This window comes from Aythya fuligula, chromosome 3 (assembly GCF_009819795.1).
Source record: "Aythya fuligula isolate bAytFul2 chromosome 3, bAytFul2.pri, whole genome shotgun sequence".
Classification (NCBI taxonomy): Eukaryota; Metazoa; Chordata; class Aves; order Anseriformes; family Anatidae; genus Aythya; species Aythya fuligula.
This window is the reverse complement of record NC_045561.1, coordinates 40,939,688-40,961,008: the sequence shown is the minus strand read 5'-3', so window position 1 is coordinate 40,961,008 and position 21,321 is coordinate 40,939,688. Positions and strand designations below refer to the sequence as shown.

General features: G+C 44.8%; 1 protein-coding gene across 4 annotated transcripts in view; it reads right to left on the bottom strand.

The window, feature by feature from the left end:
* Window positions 1–21,321, bottom strand: part of TRERF1 (transcriptional regulating factor 1) — a 101,132-nt gene that overhangs the window by 60,350 nt on the left and 19,461 nt on the right. For all 4 annotated transcript variants that reach the window (XM_032185257.1, XM_032185260.1, XM_032185258.1 and 1 more), the window contains exon 2: window positions 12,024–12,079. The gene's annotated coding sequence lies outside the window, so the exon portion shown is untranslated. The remainder of the gene's footprint in view (window positions 1–12,023; window positions 12,080–21,321) is intronic.

The following is a 21,321-nucleotide window of genomic DNA, read 5'->3' as shown; positions in this document are numbered from 1 at the left end:
TGTGCTAGAAATGCAGCACACACGAAGAGGAACAGAGGCAGAAGAGTCTGAACCCAACATCACAAAGGAGCTAAACGTCAGATGATGTTACAGGCTCCGAGATGACTCTTGAAAAGCCGGGATTGACTCAAAACCGAAGTACCCACTGTTGATCAGCCTACATGGATTTATTTAGGGCATGGAAACAACGTAACACAGATCTAAAAGGCTCATTTCCTAGGCTAAAGTTTAATAGAGCTTTAACTTTTTAACGAAGTCAAGGTTTCAACATATCTCCTCGGGTTAGCAATTCTGAAGTAAAACCAGTACAGTTATCCGTTGAACCCCAGTTCAACAACAGAATTAATTACTGGAATTAATCATCAGCCACAAAGCCTTCCCTAGGATATTTAACTGATTAGCTAACAACATACTTACCAGAGCTCATATTAAAAAAAAAAAAAAAAAAAAAAGCTTCATTAGAGCTCAGGAGTTCAAAGGATGGCCAACTTGCCAATCAGAGGAGCACAGAGATCATCATGGAGCTGTTCCTGAAATAGCCACGCTGAGGACTCACTTCTCTGAATAGGAGTTTTTTGTTTTGTTTTGATCCCCATCATAAGTCAAAGGGCAGAAATCTCCTCATTTCTGAGCGTGCTGGTATCCAAATCAAGGCGGTGGCAGGGCTTTCAATTCTCACCTGCTCGCAGGAAGTCCGCACCTCGCTGGTAGCAGCTAAAATAACTGAAGCACCAAATGACTCTCCAGCCATCTGCTCATCTCTCCCATTCTCCATGAGCTGCCTTCAGACGAACCAAGAGGTTTTTGCAAGCATCAGGCCTGTGGGTGCAGAAGGGCAGCCTGGGCAGGGCAGATGGAGGAACTGCGACCAAGAACAGCTCTGCCTCAGAAGGACTGGCTGCAAGGTCCCTCCTCGCGACGAGGTGGGCCCAAACCTCAGTTCCACCGAGCAGAGCGGGTCAGGCCGTCACTTGAAAGGAGAACCCTATCACGGATATGCAGCTTGGTTGTTGTTCTGCTGGCAGGATACATATTGGCCTTTTTGCAGCTTCTCGAGTACGATCCAAATGACAAAGCAGGCTGAGAGACTGTTTCTTTAAATGCCAAATTTCTAATATAGGTTCCAGCCAGTCACTTAGCACTGTACTTGTCTTTTGTGGTTGCGTGTATTTCCTATTTAAGAAAAGGACTACAGCAGTTCCTGGTTTGTCACATTTTCTTCAACTAAGAAGTTTCAGCAGCAGCTTCCTCTGCGATGCATTATTCTGCATTGGTAAACATCGTATTCCCTCTCACTGGGCTCAGAAAAGCTCAGCCATCTACAAAAAGGATTTACAGATGTGAGGCAACAAGATGAAGGAGTCCAAAGCCACATCCATGATGACAATCCATGGGATTTGTCCTCCATACCTAGATTCAATCCTCCCTTCTCCATCTGCACTTACCAGCTCTTCCAAAATAACGAGCAAATGTTTCTCCAGCTACACAGATCTGGCACATTTCATTTTCCTTGTCATTTAAGAGATGCACACAAACTATTTGGTATTAATAGTAAGAACACTCTGCACTTTGTAAAGCTTTATTCAAAGCCTTCTGTGATCTTCCACTGAAAGCATTAATTTAGCACCTTCACAATAGTTGTGAGGCATGTCTTGTAGCTCGTTCCACGCAGGTGGAGGCTCAGAGGCACAGGCAGGCTGAAGCAGCTTGCTGGCAGTGCAACCACCAAAAGAACTCGTGTTCTGCCTCCCCACATTCATTCTGTATTTCAGCATTTCTGGCCAACGCTTGCTCCAGCACTTCCTGCCCCACGTTTAACTTCAGAAAGCATAGTCCCTTCTCTCCTCTCTCAACCTGCGTAAATCTCTGGCAGAACTTCCCAGACATCTTTCTTTTTTTTCCCCTCCAAGGACTTCCTAAGATTAAGCAGTTAAATCATTAAGAAATAACTTCACCTCCTCCTAAGAAAAACACTTACTCAACATTCTCACCACCTGTGTGGCCATGTTTTTACATCCCAGATACCAGCCACATTGGCTGAGCCTGGAAAGCTAACAGTAACCCCTTCCAAATGAAAAGAATACTCCCAGGGTCTGGTCTTTAAAAATAATTTCCCTGGATAAGCAAGAGACTGCTAATAAAATATCACGAAAGTCTCAATTTGTTTTAAACAGGAGAAGAAGAACATAGAAGGTCAGTCTGTCTCTCTCACATTCAACTGTTCTTCGTATACACTTTATGTAATTACATAACAGGATTGCTTTAATAAAAAGTAAGTAAAAACATATATAAAAGACAGGCAACCAGAAAAGGGTTAACATTTTATCCTATGTTAATATCTGAGTAAGGAAATAATTTCAAATTTAATCCATAATGAAAAATAAAATCATGTACACAAAGAAGGCAAACGAAGTGACCATGGAGTTGCCTTACATAACAGACAGCACAGGAGCCCCTGACTGTCCATGACTCACCAGGGCTTAAAGAACATTACCTGCTTGGACTTTCAGACTAGGATCCATCACCCTGACATCTGGGCACACGATCCTCTTCCTTGTTTTAACACAGCGCTTTTATAATGCCAGGAGATACCTTGTCATTAACCGCTGCCAGATGTGGTTTTGCTGAATGGTGACCATTACTACTTTTACTCAAACCTCACACAGTAACAGGTCTCACCAGAAGCTGCTGGTTGAACTTCAGATCAACTGACAGATGACCCTTATGTATCTTTTAAGGCTAAATTAAAAAATTTTCACCTCCTTTGTTCTCTCAGCAAAGCTGAGCCACAAAGCTGTACGGGCTCAAGACTCCACTCTTCTTTGGGGCATTCAGAGCACACCACGCCGTCCTTTTCACTCCCTCACACCATATCCAGAAATTCAAGAAACAAGAACACACTCACATTTGGCTCCAACCCTCAACCCAAAGCTCAGGAACAGCTGGTCTTTCTGAGCAAGTGACCCACAGAGTGTGCATTTATCCATGGCAAGAGAGAGAATGCAGCAACCTCTCAAGGGCTCCCTAAGAGCCTCTCTTGGTACAAACAAAGTTTTCTAGGCAGCATGGTCCTTCCAAAAGCCTATCAAAGGCAAAAGTTACACAGGAAGCTGCACAAGTACATTCCAAGCACATTTTTCACATTTTTCATTCAAAGCTTGCTGGATATCCCAATAGCATCGTGTCAAAAAGTTCTACTTCAATTGCGTTTTGTTAGCGGGATTAATGGTATAGCTAGTTCAACTTAAGAGGACACATCTAGAGAAGACTTCATCACTCCTGCTTAAGCCTACTAGAAGAGACAATATTTTAAGCTGCAAGCCAGCAGAAGAAAGCCAAGAGAAAAAGAACAGGGGATAATTTGTTCTTTCAACTTGTCTATTCAGGAAATTTAGAGGAAGTTTAAGTGGGACACCAACAAGTCTACTCGTTTGCCTGTCTTAAATAGCACAGACTAGGATAAGGGCCAGCAAGCATACACTTTTCCTTTTATAAGAAAAAGGCATGCAATCGGAGTAATACTCAGGTTTATGAAATGCACAGGATCAAAGTGAGACCACTACTATTTAACAAGGGTAAAAATCCACCTAAGCCTACAGAAGACAGACACAAAGGAGAGCATTCCCTGGCTACCAGAAAATGGTTTTGGTGGGAGGGTACCGTCCCTCCAGCTCCCACAGACTTCCTGGGCCACCCCAAGCAGATTCCTTAACTCACTTCAGAAATGGGCAGTGAGTTGAATAAAACAAAGCTGTGTACAACACCGTCGTGGAAACAAAGGTCTTGACATTTTTCATCTCTAAGAGGTGTTCAAATACTATTCTCACGGGCAAATGCTAAAATGAATCATGAAAGCAATGCACTGCTAAGGCTCTGCATTTGAAAGCAAAAGGCTAATGAAGTACTAAAGCACCACAGTTTTTTTCCTCTTGACGAAACAGAAGAGCAAAAAAGATCCCAACCCTGATTGCACATTTGCAGAGAAATTCCTTTTCAAGGTTATTAACTTTTTTTCTTCCCATTTAACAAAAATTACTTCAACAGTATAAAAATTGGAAATAACATTATCTCAGAAGCAGAAAGTTGCTCTATTCCTTATTGGTAAGCAGCACACAGACATACAAAAAAAGAAAAACCCACAGGAAATTGAGAGCTATTCATTTAGTTTTAGTCAAGTCTTTGCAAGACTGTACCTTTTGACTATTAGTTGGTGGTAATGCGCAACTGTCTGGTACTCAATCTCCTAAGAACTAGACCAAAAAAAGTATCAACATTAAATTTTACCTTCAAAAAAACACAAGTGGTATGAATACAATTCTCCAGAAAAATGCTACTTAGCAAAAACAAAACAACTACACCCCCACATACATGCGATATTTAAAAGAAAGAACTCAAAGTTGCAATTATGTTCACACAAACCCAAACTGCAAAGTACAAGTAGTTCAATTTCGAGATTCAAAATCCTTTAAGTATTATCTCTAATGACAACATGTACCCCACTTCCTCTCACATTTTTCCTTTGGCATTTTGGGGGCCTGAAGCGATGCTATCCATTGCCCCCACCAAGCACCTGAAAGAAGGTATGACTGCAGTTGTCACTGGCACAGAACACAAAACCTGGAACAACCAACCGTAAGCAGAAAGTGAGTCAGGTTACTTTCTGGTAAAGGCTTTTTGTTTGTTTGATAGATATAATTTACATGAACGACAACTAGCTTTGAATACAGCAATGCCACAAAAGTTACAAACTTATGGGAATCAAAAAGAATCACGAGGATTGCATCCTGGAAAGCAACGATCCTGTTTAAAAAGCCTGGGGGTCACAGCAGACACAATCTAGACACTGAACTTCCTGCACGACCCTGCAGCTAAGCAAGGAAACCCAGCCGCTGGATGGATAAGAGCATTATTTTGTATAAGGCTGGGTGGGAGGGAGAGCATTATCTAAGAAAAATAACAGCAAGAGCAACATGTATTTCTGGTCTGTTCACTGGAGAGAAGAAGGTTCCACTAGAACAGCTAAAGACTCAGAAAATACATCTTATATTGAGAGTTACAGAGTCAGCGTATTTTGCTTATCAAAGAGGATAATGGTTATCAGTGACTTACTGACAAACTGGCTAGATGTCTCTACAAAAATTTACTCAGAAGATAAGGAATACATTAGTCAAAAGTAGGCCCCAAAAAGATGCTGCTGGGCAGAGGAAAACATTTTGAAGAGTTCAGAATTAATCTCCTCTGCCTGACGGTACTTAATTATAGCTAACTGATACAGTGTGCGGTGCGCCCAGAAACTCATCGGCAGCAAGCTGGTGAAATGCAGCATCCACAAGAAACACTTCTTCTTATCCAGCCGACTAAAACTCTGCCCCACTGCTCTGCCATTTACATCTTCCCCATGCAGCAACGCCGTACATTCAGAAATGCAGACCTCCGCAGCAACTCCTACCAGAACCGCTCTCGGAGGACATCTTCAGAAGCACAGGCTGCTCCCTATGCACCACTACAATATTAAAATCATAGTTCATCATTACGGGTCTTCAGAGTGCTCCATGGCCTCCATTCAGAGTATTTAAGGCTTTTCCCAGCGCTCCAGGACAGAGCAGCAGAGCTGTGGATCAGTCCAGCTAGTGTCAATCAGTGCTGGAGGTGCCAATTTTTGTGTGGCTGGATGAAGGACACAAAGCAAGCTTCCCAAAGAATCGCTCGTGGCAGATCTGAGCACCGAAGCTTGTAATATTCAGATTTTCCTCTCCCCATTCTTCGGTTCATAGCAACTTGCATTAAACAAGGACACCTGGACAAGGCCCTGCACTGCATCCCCCCTACAGATACAGACACAAAAGAGCTCGACATATTGCTGAATGCTTGGCCCAACGCTCTACTACTACAATCAAAGTACGCAAAAATGTATACAGCACAGAAAAGAGAATTGCCTAAAATCCTTCCAGAGAGAAATGAACACAATTTACAACTTCAACATGTCACATTCTGTCATTTATAGTTGAGAGTGGACACCTCTGCAAAGTAACAACAGAAGTTGGGGGCTTTCTGCAGAAATTACCAAGCAAGAGTTCATGATCTGCACTAAGAGAGGATGAGCAGACAACAGAGGCTTATTCTGGGGACAGACATCTATCAAAGTATTCCACAGAATATAGGTTTCCTAAAGCTACAGCCCATTCCTTGGCGTTTATGATGCCAGCACATCACGAGCAGCTTATTTCATTTCAGGGCATGCTGGCCAAGAACGAAGACAGCAGCCCAGCAGAGGACAGGAGTTGCAGCAGGCTTGGCCTCCTGAGCTGCCAGCAGGTTGCCACCCAGCAAGGACCAGTGACGGCCGCCTGTCCTTCCCTTCCCACCTTCAGACGCGTGGCATGGGGCAAGGCCTCAGCTCCTCACAGCATCCATCTCCTCCAGGGGGAACAGGACATTACCACACACAGATAAGGGTCAATCACGAGCCAGAAAAGCGCATCTCTGAGGGAAGCTAAGTGCAAGCGAGCTTCTGGTGTTCTCAGAGCACAGCCACCAGCTCAGCCCCAGGACCTTGACTATTTTTTTCTTTAATTTCTAGAGTTTTTTTTTTTTTTTAAATCTCAAATATGAATTCTGCAACTTTGCACTCGCCAGGCTCCCCCCAACATTTTTAGAATTTTCTTTCTTTTTTTTTGTTGAACCAGTGAGTTACTGGCATATCTCGGCTTGGCAACAGAAGCCAGAGCTTGGAAATTGCATGGCTGCCACCCAGAATGGGCTGGAAAAGAAAAAAAAACAGAACGTTTCCCTACCTCTCTGCCTCAGCAGCACAGCCTTACATTCTCTGCTAGGATTTCACCTTCAGCCTCAACTAAAACTTCCCTTTTAGATCTCCTGGCAATTTGTCCTTAATTCAGCTAGGAAACGGCTGATGCGAAGAGTGGAAAGGCAAGAGAGGAGGTGTGGGGAGGAAGGAGAAGGGGAGGAGGGCACGATCCAGATGGCCGGTATTGGTGGTTAGCACTTCAGTACTGAGAGTCAATCTGATCTGTTTCAATAGTTAAGAGGAACAACGACAACAACAACAAAACAGCCCCCCAAAACTTTTGTGTTTTTGGAGCTGGGGTTTCTGAACAAAGTTTGAGATAGGCCTCGCCACAGCAATGGTAACAATACATGGCAGGACCTGGGTACCTGAAGCACTGTGCGCAGCAATTAATCATTTCAGCAGTAAGTTATAAAGGAGTATTATCCCCTTTTTACTGACAGGGGAGCTGACTCAAAGAGGGCTGAGGGAGTTGCCCAAAACCACAGGCTAGTCATTAGCAGAGCTGCAGTTACGAGTTCCTGGCTTCCAGCGCTATTTTCACGCACTGGCACCAGCGGCCGCCCTGCCCAGCGGAGCGGGCACGCAGCAGGCTCCCCACGCCGAGCGTCCCCTGCCCTGCACGCCACATCTCCAAGCTCTGGTTGAGCTGTCAGAGCTGCAGAGGTGCCCAGAGATCAGCAGCAGCAGGGGCGATGCTGCTGTGCCCCCCCCAATACTCCCCTTGTGCCTGTTTGAGCCCAGGGACACAGACCAGAAAAAAACCCTGAGGAGGAGGAGGAGCTCATAGTTGGTCCAGGTCCCGTACCCCAACTTGGCTCACTGAGCAGCCGGACAAGTGGCAGAGATGGTACAGAGGGGTTGAGAAACAAGAAATATGCACCCCAGGAGCTGCGAGGCCAACAATGCTCCTTCTTTGTGTTTACAAGCTCAGAGGGGAACTGCAGATCAGTTCACTTTTCAAGCAAAAACTGAAATGGCTCTTTCAATTTTAGCCCCATAGCTTGACTGTGCGTTTTACAGCGCTAATTTCAGTTTCTCTTAATTGCTTGGTCAAGACTGCAGAAAAAGTTACCTGCCTCTTACAGAACCAAGCAGCTCACAGCACTACTCTAACAGCAGAAGGTGACCTTTATCATAAAGATAACTTGAGAAGTATAAGATAGGTCAATTTTCCATCTCGCTGTTTATCAAAGAAGCACAATTCTTATAACAACAAGCTTGGGAAACCTAGTGCGACAGAGCTGGGAAGGGGGAACTGAGTATTCCACTTTAAAAGCAGAACCATAGAAATTTGCTTTTCATAACATGGCTCCTCTTAATTTATACATAAATGTACATCTAGGCCTCTGTTATGTTAGCTGAATGTATTCCCCCCCACTTTCAGTATTCTGCCTAATATTAGCCTATGCCGAGATCTCCAGACATTCCTTCTAACTCACTTCATCCTTTGAAGCTGACAGTTATCTACACAGTCAGGCACTGAAGTAATTTATTCTTTCAGAAGTGTTAAGCATTTACAACTTGCAACATCAGATTGAGCAAATATTCAAATTTTCTGGAAGAAAAAGAAAAGGAAAAAGCATTTACCTTGATGTCTACATTTATGTAGATATTCCACCCTCCCTCCCCCCAACTTTGTTATCTAGAGGTTTTCCTTATGCATGAGAGATTCCCCATTTTCCTCCCTGTACTTTCCAGGTACTTTCCACATACTGTGACAAAACAACTAAATAACGCAAGAAAGGGAACTCAAAATACCTGTTACTCTTTTATTCAAATAAGCTTTCTTATTTTGAACATTTTTCTAAGATGGCTTCTGGGGAGACAAAAATAATTCATACGCAATGTCAGAGGACATTAGCAAAAGTAATCTAGCAGCAATGCCACCATTTTGCACGTATGTGAATTAACGCAAGAAACCACAGTGCACCAGTTTAGACAAAAATCATTCTTTGACTTTGCCTGAATCTGGTCTCATCAAAATCAAGTGTTACTCCCACTAAAAAACAACACCAAAACACCCAAAACGAGAAAAGAACACAAATACTTCAGTGAGATACTCTGAATTAAACTGGTGTTTTCACTGCCAAGACTCATTTAAAAAGAACAACCAGAAATGTTTGCAAAACAGATTGCTATTATAAAATGCATGAACATAGCATGCCCCAGCCATTAATAACAGAATATACATCAACACACTGCTTTTCAGATAATCAATATTAATTGGTAATCTAATTTGGAACTGTTAAGACAAGCGGCCTTGGCGCAGCAATCCATCAGGTCGATGCAGTTTAACAGAGGGTGAAAATAGGCCTGGTAACTGTTACTTCCTTGTCATTTCCTTTCCAATATGACACAACGCCATCACAGCGATCAGAGTCATTTTCATCTCACAAATGCACCTCTGAAACTAGATCAGCTCTGATAGAATGAATTTATGATTCTGATCCAAATTACCAGGCAGACCCCGTGTGAAGCTCAACTTCTCATTCACAAGGGTCCCCAGCTTTTTGGAAGAAAGCGAGATAAAGGCACAGGGAAATATGGGGGAAAGAAAAGAAAATGCTGGGTGGGAGCTCTGGCACCCATCAACATCAGCAAAAGCTCACCACATCTCATGATGCTCTCATGAATACTTCCTAAGTTCCACTCCAGAAGCAGCAGCAGCAGCAGGGAATGGGTCAGGAAATATCCATGAAAACTACAAGTAATCAGGAGAAAGCTTGGGCACGAGGCACAGACAGGACCTGAGGGCAAGTTTGGAGCAGGATCCAGATGCCTGTCTGGAAAGATGAAAGCACAGAAGCAAATGGGGAGAGGGAACACAGTACTTTAAAAAATTAACAGTAATAAGGGATGGCTCTAAGAACTAGGGGTGCCTGACAATTATGGCCTTAAGCAGGAGTATGAACAGGAGAGCCGCTTCTTCCTGCGAGGCAGGACAGGGAGTGGGACAGTGACACTTCTCTGCCCCAGGCTGCCAGGGAAGGAACAAAAAAATGAAGTCCCTCTGAACGCCAAAAGATGAGAATGAGACAGGCATATTTGTAGCTCAGGATTAATTTCAACCCTGAAACAGCATCACACACTGCCAGGACAGAATCTTCTCTTCTAGAGGTGAAAGACGAGAGCCAGTGGGAAGTGTTAACTTCTCTCTCCCAGAATCTCATTTTGAAGCCAGTCCTGTGATTTCTAGGGACCTGACTCACGATTTGTACCTGCCTGGGGCTGGCAATAAAACCATGGCAAGAAAAGGTGTCAAGGCCCGAAGCAGCAGAACATGCTCGAGACGCAAAGCTCCCTCGGTAGCTGTTCTATGAGGTAAGGAGAGAGCAAGCTCGCCCTAGGAGAGGCATTAAAACAAACTGCTGCTCAGGTTAAAGCACGTACATTCAGGAATATCCACTTTGCAGTGAAGAATGATACTTTAAACAAAAATCAAATGACTGAGTTAGACAAACGAAATAATTATGAGGAGCCTAGGAAAACACGAGCAGCTGAGTGAGTGCTGAGGAGCAGTCCCACCTGCATGCCAAAGCAGTGCCCGCCACTGCCAGATGAATAAAATTCTTCCCCAAAATCGACAAAATCTGCTAAACCAAACCAACCTGAACACGAGCATTTAACCCATACAGGCCACACTCGACTCCACACATCGGCTCTCCGCAGGCGGTGGCTCCCCTATGGCGGCCACCACCACAGCAATGCCAGTGGCGGGCACATGAGGGGACGGCAGCCAGGCCGCCCGCACAGTCGGGCTGAACACGCTCTAAGAAGTCCTGAACACAGCCGTAATTCGTAATTCACCGCTCTTGGAACAGAAGTAGGCCGGTTCCAACACGTGCGAGTGAGTGAAGATGGTTTACATAACAAGCGAGGTATGCGCTGAGGTGCTTTACATAATAGCGCTGCAGATTGCCAGACCTCTCACCTGAAGAGCTGTATTTTACCAGCTATATACATACCGTCTACTCAAAGGTGGCCTCATAAGCCATTAAATAAAATATTTATAATGTAATTCAGTGGTGGGATGAAAGGGTGTGGTTCGAATGGACAAAGGGGAAAATGCCCAATATTTGCAGAAGGCTAAGAAGCAAGCGAGCCTTTGATTCCTGCATACTCTACGCTGGGCTGAGAGCCACCGAAAGTTTTCGGTTCTTGCTCGGGTAGCCACCCTCCAAAACAGTAACTCCACTAAGCAAACAAAACTAAAATGGAAAAAAAAAAAAAAAAAAAAAAAAGGACTGTCTGCAACAGCTAAATCTCTCAATTGAAGGAAAAAGTCTTTTAATCCTGATCCTTGCACGATGACATAAGATTTTTAGCTGTTTTCACTACACTTTCCAACCAACAGCCTCGAAGAACAAAAGGGATTTTGAGGCCCCTAAGTTACACAGAGCTCAAACAGGAGACGAAATGAAATGCATAAATGAATGAGGTGCATAGTGATAGGCTGGACTGCAGGTTGAAAGACTGATAATTCCTGCATCATGCTACTACTGTATTCAGCTGTTTGGTGTCTGAATATAGTTATTCCACTGCTTTTAGTTTTAAAGACATCTACTCTTCTCTGACAGTAGAAAAGTCTGGACCAGAAACTGAAAGAGAAAAAGCACCTATCTGAACACAGTCTTTTTCAAATGCTGTTATTAAAATTCTGCAAACTTACTTCCTTCAGTATATCAGTGACAGCAAATACTTGTTTCAAACTCAAACCTAAAGGTTTTCTGCTGATATACATTCTATCCTATTCAAAACAGTCCAATTTTGAAAATATTGCAACAGGAAAAACAAGTTTTAAAGCATAGAAGCTAAAACAGCTCAAAGATCTTTTTACTTTTCAGAAGTCTTGGGGGGGGGGGGGGGGGGGAATCCTGAACCCAAACAAAAATGCTTCTACCTCACATGTAAGTTTTAAGAAACTTTACAATATTAAGGCAAGCATGACCAGCTGGCTAAGCTCGTGCCTGAAAGAGTTGTATTTCTGTTGTCTAGACTTTGTATACCACTTCACCAGGAGAAAGGACTAATGAAGCTGTACAGAACTGAAATGATCCCTGCTCTGAGATCAGAGACAGAAAAAATATATAAATAAACACCTCAATTATTTGCAGGGCTTTGCCAAGGAATGAAACAGTTGTCTTCAACCAGAACACGAGACCAGGGAGACTGTTCTATGTAAGAACATGTTTATCTTACCCTCTTCTCTTACCTTATCAGACACATCTCCTCGCCCTATTCAGAATCCAGCAAGTCACAAAATTCCATCTGCAACAAAAGGAAAACTCCATTAATACCACTCAATAACCTTACAATAGAAAGCTAAGAAGCAGTTCAAGAAAAAAGCTAAACTTCTGCTCCCATTCCAGTATAATCCACACCCCAGGCAAGTCGCCCTCCTGTCTGCAGGAATCTGGGAAACCTGGATATAAATGTATTAAAGATGTTGTAACATGTTCTGTAAGAAACATGCTTTTCCTCCTTCAGAAAGGTTAAAAGAGGTGGCCAAAGTGTACAGGTTGCCCTACCAAGTCATAAATAAGTCTGCAGCATCCTCTCATTAAATTAAATGAACATCAAATTATATAATGTGCACAGTTGTAAAATGAGACCAATGGTAATGGCCAGAAATAATCACAGCAGCCTTATACTTCGTGGAGACAATTTTCTGTCAGTGTATCAAACCTGGATATGTTGCATCTTTTATCTGCAGGCCAAGAAACTGTCAACACACAGTCCTTCTTAAATATGGTAAAGCATGCAAGACATGGATGAAACAAAGCTCTCATGCACAAGTTTAAATGATGCCGAACCCTGATCAAGTAACGTCTTACCACCTTTGCACACCAAACTGACAAGGAACAGAAGGATTTTTTTAGGTAAGCATAATACAATTCAACGTACCTGGGGTCACAAGGAAAGAGTGCCATGCACCTAACTAACAAAACTGCAACTTCGGAGTTAATAAGATCTAAATCCTGACAGACTGGGGCTCAAAGAAACAGGCTCAAACAAACAGGCTTCTGCAACACCATTAAATTAAGGGGGCATGACCTGCAATCCATCCAATTAGCAAACCCACACAGCAGAAGGGAGATGTCCAGTTTGACACCTTGAAAAGCATTAAGAGTCTGCCTAGAGAAAAAAGTGTGAACCAAGAATCTCCAAACCCACCAGACAAACCCCTCTGTATGTTCTGTTAGCACTTTGAGCGCTCTGCCCACCAGCACTAGAAGCCTGTTAGTCCACTGCCAAGCTGAAAAAGACCAGAAATGCGCCAGTGAAATTGGATGCTCTATGAGAGAACAGGGTGGTGGTGGTGGCTTTAAAAAAAAAAGAAAACTTTTTTCTCTATCTAGTTGTCTGGGAGGAGATAAGGCAGGAATGGAAGGATTTCAAATGAATTATTTTCACATTTACTTATTTTTTTCCTGCAACGACTCTACAAAGAGCATTCCTGTGCCTAAAGCACAAACCTGGATACAAGGGAAACACTGCTTTTTAAGCCTGGATCTGACGTGCCTGCTTTGCATGCTGGCTTGGTTTCCCTCAGGCAGCAATTCCCCTCAGGAATGGCAGGGGCCTAGTGCCAGGTGATGGGGAAGGTGACATCCTCCAGTTCCCCAGCAGCGGGATGGGAGCAGTGGTACTGGGTCCCAGCCTGGGCACCCCTCTGTGCTGTGCTCTTCTTTTTGAAGTGTACAGCAGTGCAGGCTTGTAGCGCTAAAAAGAAACCTGTCATACACTGAAAACCATTTCCTCATCTTTTACTGACACAATTTACTCCCTCTTATTTCCTCTTTTCAGTTGCCATTTGCTTCATTGAGAAATACCTTTTATTCATAAGGACATGGATCATTTAGGTTTTGGCATCACCAGAAACACCATACCAACATATTACACTGTGGTATTTTTTTTTTCTTTTGTGGGTGTGTGTGAAGAAGAGATCTTTTGTCCACAGGACAAAAGGATTTGAGGAAGAAGAGAGTCACTGACCAGGAGCCCAGCAGAGCACCCCTGTGCTCCTACTCCCCTGCCAACCCAGTAAAATTCCTCACAGCTCAACCTCTTCCTGGCTATTTTCAGAGAAATTGCAGCAATGGTATAAGAACAATGGGGAAGTTTGTTTTAGTCAACGAGCAAATGTTTTGCAGCTTCCAATGTAAATATTTTAATTAATGGATTTTTTTTTTTAACTGTCTACTGCCCTGCTAGTGTTCACCTTCACCCAGAGCTATAGGAACAGAGTCAGCACTTGACTTCTATAATAGGAAGAAACGGGGAAGTACAACAAAGAAAAGCAAGGCACACTGACTTCAGAAAAAGCACCTTCAGAAGCAAATCAACACTGACTGGGCATTTGCTGGGGGTCACTGGGATGAAAGAATGAAAGAAAAACGAGTCTGCCCATTTCCTGCTTCAGGCTAAGGGCTCATAGTGGCTCCCATCAAGATAGTGGGCCTATTTTAATAGCCAACTTGTAGAAAACCACAACCTAAACCGTTTCCAAAACAACATTACACCCCACGACCAGCCTGCAAGAAGAAAAGCGGCGACTATCTTCTTGCCTCAGTCACCAGTACGGCAGCTCCTAACCACACCGGCACTATGCGTCCCCTGCACAGAGAGGCTCAAATCTCTTCTCAAGGATTCACAAGCAAAGCGTTGTGGATCCCTCCAGCAGGAAGGGACCCAAATTCCCTGTCACTGGGCAGGGCTCTTTCGGCACGACGTGCTCCTGTGGCGGTTCTCTGGCCGGACACGCCACCTCCATCCCCTGAGGGGACACGGCCTGTATACGAAGCCAACAGCAGATGGCTGGCATTCAAGACTTAATTTTTTCTTTTTAAATAAAGTCAGATGCGGATGGTGCTGTTCCTACTTTGCCAAAACCTGACTGGAACATGGACAGAGACGTGTCCGAGCGGGGAAGCCCAGCCCCGCAGGATGCTCCTGAAGAGCCTCGGAAACAACCGCACGAACCCACCCTGACTGAACCAGCCCCTCACGGGGCAGCACTGCCCTTGCCCTGCCCTTACCTGAATGGGGTTTTTGTTCCTCTCACCTCATTTTGTTGCTTTTTTTTTGTTCCTCTCATACTGACCTCATCTCATTCAATGCCCATTAGCAACATCCTTCCAAACCTTTAAATTGCAGCTCCCCATCACCCTCCAGCGATCCCCATGCCATCCCCTGGATAAAATCCTTACCACATCCATCCAAAACCACCGCATTCGTACCCCTCCGGCAGCTCAGGCGAGACGCTGGGGAGGCTCCCCAGGCGCTGCGATCCCCCAGTGGCCGCCCAGGCCCGCGGCCCCATCACCTCCAGACACCCCACAGTGGGAAGGCAGGCTGCCCGCCCGGCTGCAGGGCCCACTAATTGGGCGAGGAGCGAGCTCTCCTGATTGCAACGCATTGAGAACAAACCTTCCAGATCCCTAAATTAGTAAATGATAACTATTAACCACTCCCCATTAGGATGGGGCGAGGGGGGGAGAAGGAGGGGGGGGGAAAGAACGCCTGGCTGTTAATTGAGAGAGATACTCTAATTTGGCAGCAGCGGGAGACCCTGGGGACCACGAGGCTATTGCTGCTTCTGCACAGGCAATTCGAGTGCCAGGGAGGCTGGTGCTTCTGTGGAAGGAGGCAGACAGAGGCAGATGCATCACCCTCACGGCGTGCACGCACCGCGGTACCTGCCCCTCACGGCAGGACACCGAAGGGCAAGGCTGGACGGACGGCTGGACGGACAGACAGAAGCTCCCCTCGCAGCGGGGTGTCCAGAAGCTCGTGCTGGAGAGACCTTTCCTGCCCCTGCCAAAGCGAAACTAAGCCTCCTGATCCTGCGTGAGCGTTATCAGTCACTGCTGTGATTGTACACGCGCTGATAATCTCAGCTCTAGTTTCCATGCCAGTGGAGACTTTCGTTTCTTTTTTTAATATTTTTTGTTTCTGATAGATATATATTTCCCCATCAGTTTTTCTGGCTATGCATGCAACACTAAATCACAGTAAGGATCAAAGAAGTATCTCTCTGCTCAACACAGAGCCCTGGCAAAATAAAACTTTTACCACTTTTCATGAAAGGCTGAAGCAAAGAGGTGGGCTTTCCATTAAACCCTCAACATGCACAAGCTCCTGGAAAGGTTTCCTAGCAAGTGCCCCCACTCAGAGAGCAGCCCCAAGGCTTTTGCTGGTCCTTCCATTTTCCTCTCTGACCTCTTCCACAGAGCCACTGTGCTTGGCTTTTTCATGTGCCTGATTACCAGTGACATAAAATTCACACCCGTACCCATTTCTCTATGGCCTTCTCATCAGGGCAACAAGCAGAAACACTCCCTGAAGGAACAGCACATTCATAAGTCTGCCATGCCCACAGGATGGAAAAAAAAAAAAAGAGAAAAAAACACAGATGAATGTTAATCTCTCCCCCTTGCCTCCAGCAGCAGTTTGTACTCTCCCACGCAGAGAAAAAGGAGGCTGTAACGTTTGTGGAGGCCAACCTGTCTGGAAAAACGTAGACTAAGAGCGGATGGCAAATTCCCTCCTATACCAATCCCCTTACAGTAAGGAAAGTGAAAGTCAGCCCCGGCGTTGCTGGTGGAACAGATCACAGGGGCTTTGAGGTGCTGCTTTTATGCAAACGGCAGAGCCGGAGTGCTCAGGATTGCATCAGTTCAACATCCTCACTGCATAAAATATTCTGCTCACACACCACGCGCACTGTGTGACATTTCTTACGGGGATTATTATTATTGTTGTCAGAGTACATATTTTGTCTGATCGCAGGAACACAGAAATCTGTGCAACGCGCAGGAAGGACGCACAACCGATCCATTTGAGATGTTAATTCACAAACCCAGGACTCGTCTGTAGCCTACCTGACTCCAAACAGCTGCTTGCTAACCATGAGTAGGCAGGCAATAAACGCATCCAATACGGAGCTCAGAGCGGTTGCCAGCACACATTTCTTTAACGGGATGGGCCTGAAAGGTGTCTCTCAGCACGCCGTACCGTACATGCGCCCAACCAGAGCCAGGGAGAAGCTCGAGGCAGGAAACCGAAGCGCGTCTTCGATTAGCGCAGCTCACTCGAGAGTAGTGCTCTGCTCAGATTTGGTTTTGGTTTGCAAACTGCGCTGGCATTGGCTAAGAGCCTGTTTGTAGTTTTGTTTTTTTAAAAAATAAGCCCGCCCAAAAATAACAAGCCAGGGAGCTAAAATAAACACCATAACACACATGAAGTCACCCTGGCAGGAGCCGGTACCTTAAAGACCCCTGCAAGACGTGCCTTTCTCAGCCTCTGTTTCACAGCGCCCCGTCTGCACCTCTCCCATCTCCCCCGGAGCCACCAGCAGCCTCCATGCTGCAGGATGCACAGGGCGAGCACCGGGGCAGCACCAGCCACCTCCGACCTGCAGAGTGCCTCCCCACCACCCCTGAAGCACTCGGCTGCCCATTGAGGTGCCTTACAAGCAAGCAGAGCCCAGCACCAGCTTGGTGCCAAAACGTCTGACAGCACCTCGGTGGGCTCCCAGTTCTCGATGTTAATTCCCAGGGAACAGACCCAGCATCATCCCACTGCACGAAGACGGCAGACCCGACCCTCAAATGCACGCACCAGCAACTGCAGCCACGGCTTCGGCACTGCTGATACCTGAGGATCCCAAATCCAAAAGGATTCGCCGCCTTGCCCTAGCTCCAGGTAAATGACAGCAGCAGAGACGCACTGCAACTCGTAACTCCAGCAGGGGAGAGGTGGAAGCTCTCCTCTGGGTAACCCCGAGAAGAAATCTGAGCCCTAAAGGGAGAACTCAGAAGCAGACTGAGGGGAAAAAACGCACTATTTAACGTTAGTATTTATTAATATCTGGGCTTCAACTGCAGATAAACAGACAAGAATCTCCCTGCCTGTGCACATACTTACAGGACTGTTTACACTTGAAGTCCAAAAGGATGTCCTCATTTTATAAATAATTTGATCTGATGACTGCATCAGAAAAAAAGTGCAATTTAAGGCTACACAGAGAGGCAAAACACTTGGCTACCGATGCCTACATGGGGAGGGTTAAAAAGACCAACAAAACAGCAGGGTCCCTACAACTCAGCAAATGGTTCAGCAAGAGCTCAGCACGTAACACAGCGTGCGTTTGGCACACGCCAAGCTGTGCCTGCTCCAGCTTCAGACTCCCAAGACTTCACTTCCCAGTAAGCCATCCTCATCACTCCGCGTGACAGGGCGCTCTCCCGCAGGTAAGCGTTACTTACACCCAGACACGCTGTACTCATCCCGTTCAGCAGGCACAACACACCGTAAGGGCACTTGCAGAGCCACCGAGCAAGCAAGCCACGGGCAGACTAGGGACAAGTTTGTGCCCCTCTCCCCTAGGGAGCAGAAACAAAGGCTCCTGGAGGATTTGCCGGCTGAGCTTGCCCCGTGCGTTTTGTTTTCCTTTGTCACATGCTCACCGATGTGTGCCTACATGGTTGTAGCTACAAGTGTATGTCATTTGCTCAAGACCAATCACTTTGCATGCCAGGGCAGCCGGGGAAACAGAAACCCTGCACACAAGGAACTCATTGCTCTAGAAATAATATTATTTCCAGCTAAGATTTGTTCTCCACTCCAGTCAAATGCACCAACTCAGTTTGCTTCCAGTTTTACTTCTCAGTGGGGAGAATACCTGTGATGAGCCACAAGAACTGCCCGAGCAGTCTCAAAAGTCATTCAGAGAAGAACATGCTACCAACATTTTGAGCAGACTGACAAATACTATGGTCCACTGCAAGCCATTACGGTTACACCAGGTCATACAGCAAACACATTAACTCCAAGCAAACCTTCGTGCAAATGGAGAGAAAACCCAGAAGGAATAAGGCTTTTTTTTTTTTTTTTTTTTTAAAGCAGTATATGTGTAATTCTGGTGTAGCTACTACACTTGGCATAGCTGCAGATACTGACGTGTTTATCAGATACTGATGCTATGTCTGATATATCTGACAACAGAGTGGAACTCCACGCTTTTAAGAAGACCTATGTTTCTGGTCCAGAGGAGCAACAAAGACTGAATGAGTTTTGAGTTGAAATCAGTGACCACATGTGGTAAGAAAGGCTTGCCAGGATGTGATCCTTGATGATGACTTCATCCTGCACAGCTCCCTTGAAAAAGCATCAGCTGAGACATCTTGCCCAGAGCAGCTCCTGCAGAGCACAACCCAACCAAAGAGGAGACAAGGGTGCCAAAAATAACAATAAAAGTTTTTTCCCCTCAAATAATGAGGTATCCCTTATAATTCAGGCCTATAAAACCAGATTTGTCAAGTTCTAAATTGGGTTGCAGCAATATTTCATTACAGCATAAATCTTCCTCACACCCTAGTAAAGATGCCTAATAATTTAATATGCTATAATTTATTTTTATTTTTTTTTAATCTGGAACTCGTCAAAAATAGCCTGAAATAGGCATCTCCTTTATACTTTATAGTCCCTTTTCCATATACATACAGCCTCCAAAATGTAACTGGCTCGCATTCTTTGCATGGAAAAACATTTGCAAAGCACGGTTGTATTTAGACTAAGAAAGGTTGTAATTATCTCTCTTGGGCTTCTTAGGTAGGTCAGTGCACATCCTACACAGGCTTCTGTATTATCCCATGATATTCATTGAGCATCATTTCTTTCAGAAGGCAGCAGAACCCCTTGAAAATAATTACACAGAGTAAAAATTACAAAAGGAGGAAGGAAAAAAAAAAAAAGATTCCAGAACTTTTAGGACATTTACTTTTTAAATAATAGCAAATTTCGCAGCACTTTTTTGCTGAAATGTATTACTATGCAGGATTCTAAATCACAACTGGTTCATAGACTAATAGTTCAGTGGATAATATGCAAACAAAAATAAAAGAAAGGAAAACATATTTAAATAGGGAGAGAAAAATAAATATTGCCAGTAGTACTTGTTATTAAGATGTGGAATTCCCATTCCTTCCTAGCTAATCAGGTCTTCGATAAAACAGAAACCATTTTGAAGCAGTTACCGTAAGACGTCTGCATAAACCAGCACTGTGAAAAATTAAGAACGTGACACATCAGTGCTATAGAACATACACATTTTTCTTTGTGAAGTGGATATGGCGAGAACCACTACAAGAAGTGAAGCTTGCTCCAAGTTTGAAAAGCAGTGATGTCACTTTCCTTCTGCTTCTGAGAAGCGCGCAGAGTTTACGTCCTCATTTCCTGCTGTCTCTCTTTACTTTTCTTAAAGGCAGCAACATACAAACAGCATCGCAGCACTTCAGGGCTGGGATGGTTGGAGGAAGGTGGGACAAGCCCGTTTTCAATCTCACCAAGCTCCTTTACCAACAATTCAGTAAAACCTACACCACCCATAGTTAAAACAGAAGGTGGACTGCTTTTACTTGCTGTGTCTCTAGCAGTCTGCATGCAATTTTGTTCTTAACCCCCCTCAGACAAGGGTCATCAACAGTGTGTTGAGAAGCTCATTCATGGTCCTGATCCGGCAAAATCCCACCACAAGAATGCGCCAGAAAGCATCTCAGTTGCACGTGGCAACTGAGACGTGTCCGACCAACTGGAGCTTATTGCAGGGCTGCACAAGCAGGAGCAGAGCCCCCGATGCGGGCTTACATCAAGACAGCAAGTGTCACAACCACGTCACAGCTCGCTGCCATAGCTTTCCAAGGCAATTTTAAAGGAGGAAAAAATAATGTATCTATCATTATTTACTATCTAGACATAAAATGTATAGAAAAGAGGAAAATATGTCTTTTTTTTTTTTTCGTGAAATACTTTATGCTGGGGTAGGGCTGACTCACTTCTCCCACAAATGAAATGATATCAACCAATTCCTAAAGAGCGAGGCAATCTCAAAGCTGTTCACTGGAAAGAAAAGAGGGAAGGAAAACAAAACGAAAAAAAAAAAAAGGGCTGGGTTCCTACTATCACAGCAGTTAGCTAGCACTGCTTCCCAACCATCCCACTCCCTCTCCTGGGGCTCCCACCAAAGCAGCAGCAGCCTCCCGATGGTATTTGAGGCTCTGAGAGCTCCTCCAGCCTCCTTGCCCCACTGCTTGTGCTGGGGAGGCTGCAGGACAGAGGATGCTCTGGGCAGGGTTCGTGCAGCCTTCTGAGAAGCTGGGGGTTACCTTCTGAGGTTGCTGTGGTTTGGGTTTTTGGAGCCAAATGCTAGGACTGAGACTGCTAACAGGAAGCTCCCTGGTTCACCATTCCTCCCAGCATTCCTAAGGAACAATCTGTCTGAAAAAGATTTTTATTATTGTTATTATTTTTCCTTAAAACTAGAACCTGGTTATCTAAGATTAATGCCCAGCCAGTTTCCCCCCATTTTTTTTTTATTTTTTTATTTTTAAAAAAGAACTGGGTTGGGTTTTCTGGCCAACGAGGAAGTGAGGCTCAGCTGATAGCTGTTAAGCTGATGCAGATCTGCAGGAACTCTACCAAGTAGAGTGCAGTTATTCTGCATTTAC